Source organism: Etheostoma spectabile, chromosome 3 (genome assembly GCF_008692095.1).
Source record: "Etheostoma spectabile isolate EspeVRDwgs_2016 chromosome 3, UIUC_Espe_1.0, whole genome shotgun sequence".
NCBI classification, from domain to species: Eukaryota; Metazoa; Chordata; class Actinopteri; order Perciformes; family Percidae; genus Etheostoma; species Etheostoma spectabile.
In genome coordinates, this window is record NC_045735.1 from 5,613,354 (window position 1) to 5,618,181 (window position 4,828).

Consider the following 4,828-nt stretch of genomic DNA (forward strand, 5'->3'; position numbering starts at 1 on the left):
CACACACACACACACACTTGTCTCGTTCCAGTGGGCCCACATTTAGTTTGTACTAATTTATCACTTTAGCTGTTTCTTCACTTAACAGCACTATTGTGTGTTTGACCAGTACAGTTGTTTGTAATAAATAAGTAAAAATAATATCATAACCTTTTTAGTGTGTCCACTGTAAACATGATCTGCTAGGCTGATTAAACTCCAGCTGGGCTGATCACTCATTAACCATTCTGAGTGACTGCACCAGGCGAAGGTTTGTTCCCAGCTGAGCTCCTTGATTGGCTCCTGGAGATAATCAGGACCTTAGGTTTTCTCTTCCCTCTTCTCTTCACTTTTTTTTTCTTTGCTTCCTGGATTTTTCTTATCAATAAAACATGGCTTACTTTTCTCATCCTCTGTTGTTTTTAGAAAAAGTCCTTAATCACTGATGTTGTGTGTAAAATTCATGACCTCAATTCTGGTGTACTGTACTTGAAGGATTTGATAATCCCCTGTGTGTTGAGAAAAGGCTATGACTCATGAGTTTGTGAAACTTTTACAAATCCAACTGACAAAAACAAAGTTGGTTCTTTAAGTCCTGGAAGAATTCCTAAAATGTCTCATAATCTCTAATGTGGGAGGTAAAGTGGGATCTGGCATGGGGGTTGGGGACTGCTGACCTTTTATTCTAACTGAACATCTTCAAACATATAAACATCAATATAAAATTAACACACCCAAATATATACAGTATCTATATATATATTTATTCATACCAGTCTACTCAAGTTATGCATGCACACATGGATGGATGACTCAGACTACAGCTAGTACAAATTACAATAGCCACGATGTAATCCTCTCATTGCTTACTCCAAAAATGAAACCTAGCAGTCGGCATGTTTTATTCTGTAAACCCAACAAAGGACCCGATTGGCTGATTCCTGCCACCCCGAACAGGAATGACCAAGTTTAGAAGACCGATTTACAATGTTAGAATCAAGCCATCGGTTGATTCTTGGTCCATGTGTAAGTGTTGTCATATCTGTGTTAATACAACCTGATCCCAATTTGTATCTGCACATCTTTACAACCCTGATATTTATGTCTTTTGCCTTGGTTAACATGTCGCCAGTTAAAGGAAGGGTTGGTAACGTACTCCGTCTAACCCCTCTCCTTGCCCTCGGGGCTCCAACCCAAACACAGATGGTTTTAGGCAGATTAAGGGCTGCAATGTTTTCTTTTTTTTTTTTTTAGATTTTTCTGTGCCTTTTTATGTCCTTTAATTGATAGGACAGCTTGAAGACCAGAAAGGGGATAGAGAAGGGGGGGACGACACACCAATGGCCCACGGGTCAGACTCTAACCTGGGCCGCTACCAAGAACATGCGGGGCACACTCCAATGGCAATTTTACGTTTATGTCTCATTCAACGATAATGAAACACCTTAGATTTTGCCACCAAGTGTTTAAAACAAACAGGACAACTGTTAGCAACGCGGCGATGACACGCATTGAGCTCGGGCTCGTACATGGGAGTGGTTCACACAGCGGGGCAAGGAGGCATTTCATTAGTTCTTTCTAAACAAACCGAGAGGGAGTGATCGGTGGGTGTTTTTCACAGGATTACAGAAGCTACAGATGACAGATCTTTTTTGTTCTTTTTTCAATTACCATAAGTTATTTATTGCTGTCGGGTTGTGAAGATTATTTCAAACAATTTTATAAGAAAAAATGTATATAAATACTAATGAAACCCAGCTTTTAATACAGGTTTGTCAGTTAGACATTGACCTGTGTTGCTTCTCCCATGATCAATTTTGAAAGTGGAACTCTTGGGTTGAAATGCCTTTTGGCCTCGCAACAAGTCACATTTTTATCTTACTTTGTAGTGTCTCCTGGTTCTTCTACCCCTTATACTGATGCTGGAATAACTCGTCACCCGTGCCCTGGCTTTTGCCCCAGCAGCCAGGACAATGAATCTAGGACAACCCGTTCATCTGGGATCAATTAACCCAGGCAGGGAGGCTCAGCCGAGCGCCCGTTTCTGACTATGCTCAACATAATGACAGGCTTTCAACCACTAATGCCTTTGTTCTGGATGGGTCTGTTTGTTTTCTTCCTCTGCTTGGATGCAAGTTTGAAGGGGGTGCATCTCAGAAAGGCTATTTCTGTCCTCTTGTTTTTTGGGTCTTTTGAGTTTTCTTTGCGTTTTGAAGTCTCCTTACGTAATTAAAACTTAGAGTTGGCTATCATGAATGTGGCCAAGAATGCAATGCAGAATAGCATCTTGGGTAGAACAGCGGTTGGCATTTCATGTCGGAAACCCCAAATCGCTCCCCAAATGTTTCCCTTCTTTGATTTTTTTTTTCCCGTTTGTGTTCATTCCTTTCTTCCTCCTATATTGGACTTTTACATGGATCTGGCGAGGTAGTTTGAGGCTTCTCAGTCAATTAATCCTTTCTACCGACACCTGTTGGTGTTGCAGCTGTACATTTTTAAGAATAGGGATTTATAAGGAAGATTTTTGTCTTTGCTTATCTATTCTTTAAAGTTAATTGTGGTCTACATCACTGGTTTACGAAATATTTAACACATGCATAGTGTTCAGCTAGTGCTCAAAAGTATTGCTAAACTTGTCAAAAGGCATACATGATGGTGCAAAATGTAATCACTGCATACAAATAATTATGCAAGGGTGGAAGTCTGTCTAACGAGAGGATTTCCTGCTGGTTTTCTGAAATATTTTGTTAAAATATGCAAATGAGGCATTATCTAATGCTAACTTTTGCTAAATTTAGGAGAAACTTACTGGTGAAAATACACAAAGTGTTGTAAAATGAACACCTAAATGTGAATTTGGGATTTGTGTTTTTCCTCCAATAGGCTGAAAGAAGACATGCTGGATGATGGAAGTAAAATGGCCCAAAAACTCAAAATTATGAAAAATTATGGTTTTGCCTGGGGTGTCTCCCCTTAAGTATGTTTTGTTTGAAGTATTTTACTTTGCTACATTTGAAATCACATCCGTTACAGAGGGGAAAAAAAGGTAAATAAAGAAGCACTAACATTTCTTTGGCAAAGTATCCGTCTACAAACTAACATCGAAATGGCTTACTGCTCTTATCAAATCGCAAAAGACAGCAATTTATATAATAATTTTAATAACAATTAAAGAAGTATAACAGGTATAAATAAGATTTTAAATAAGTAATATCAAAAGTATATCTCCCCTCGCTGTTAAAAAGTAACTTTTACCCAAAGTACAGAAGCCACTTTTTACTTTTACTGGAGGAGATTTTTATTCCAGTAATTTAACTTGTACATGTAAGTCAAAGTTCATTAAAGTTCATCAAAGTTAAACTACTTTTACTTAAGTAGAATATTTTGTACTCTTTTCACCTCTGTTGTGGCGTGCCTGTGTGTATGTTATCTAAACACTTTTCTTCCGTCAGGCCATAGGGGCCATGTTCCAAGAAACGTAAGCCTGCTGCCAGGGTCTGTTTTGTCCTGACATGCAAGGAGATTTAGTCAATCTGTTCTGACAGCCCCGGTGTCCACCTTCTACTCGCAAAATCAATCTGTGCCCTGTTGGTGAATCAGGATTGTTACTTTTTAAGCATGCAATGAATTCCATTAGCGCCACTGCAAACCCTGGTGTTAGTGTGGCCTAGTGTGTTCAATTTTCATCATACAAATAAGGTTAACCAGTTTCTATACCAAATGGTATTGCCATATTTGTCATTATTAACTGTTATTTGGGTCACATTAGTGTTGACACCAAAACTACCACCATCACCAATATCAGCACCAAGTACAACAAAGACAACAGCAACACAAACAAAGTAAAAATAAAAGTTGACGCTTGTGCATCATATGATTATTAAAAAAAAAGTAAAAAAATAGAATCCACTTTAGCTAAGACTTGCAGATTCTGCTGAAATGTGCCCGACAGACTGTATTCCATTTGAGAAACAGCGTGGAGTCTGATACACTCTTGGCCCTCTCATATGCAAATGGACCTTTATGAAGTCGGATAGTCTAACACTATGCATTTAGGAATGAAGCTACAGTACAGCACTGAACATTCAGTCATTCCCTGTTTCCATCTGACACTTTCCACTCACACTGTGGACTTCAACTGTGTACCACAGGGTTCGGACTTTAAAGAGTTACGGCTATATTCTAGGAAGTTCAAATATGCTCTGTGTTGATAAGATAAGATCGGACAACTTTTATTGTCCATTACATTACATGAAATGGAAAATGACAGCTAAAATACATAAAATACATTTTCGACATTATGTGACCATTTTTTTAGGATGGTTACAGCAGAGGGCACAAATGACTTCTTGTACCCATTTTTCCTAACGAGGGGGTCCTTGAGTCTCCTGCCAGATGGCAACAGCTGAAATGATGAGTGCAGGGAGTGGGTGGGATCATTATAGACCGGGGTGACTGGTCGTATAGGTTTTGAAGTTGGAATTGTTTATTTCCAATCACCTGGGTCAGCTAATTCATCTGTCTAATTGAGAGATCCCACACCAAGAGATGATGTTAGGGTTCAAAAACTCTCAGTGAGTGACTTATAGATCATGGTTAGGGGGTTTGCAGGCCCTCATTTTCCTGAAGAGAGAGAGCCGCTTCCTTGCCTTTTTCTCAACGTAGTCCACATTGGTCTGAAAGGTGAGTTGATTGTCAATAATTGTTACAAGATATTTAAACTGAGTATCCTGCTCCACTTCCTGCCCCTTCATAATAAAAGGCCGAAAGACGAGCTAACTACTCCCACACCGCTCCTTGCTCTTTCTGACATTAAGGTCAAGGAAGCTGCCGTCGAACCAGGTGACGA

The 4,828-nt window shown here is 39.4% G+C and overlaps 1 protein-coding gene across 7 annotated transcripts in view; it reads left to right on the forward strand.

Annotated features, from left to right (window-relative positions):
* LOC116672846 (chloride channel protein 2) overlaps positions 1-4,828 on the forward strand; it is a 162,668-nt gene that overhangs the window by 39,644 nt on the left and 118,196 nt on the right. The window lies entirely within an intron of this gene.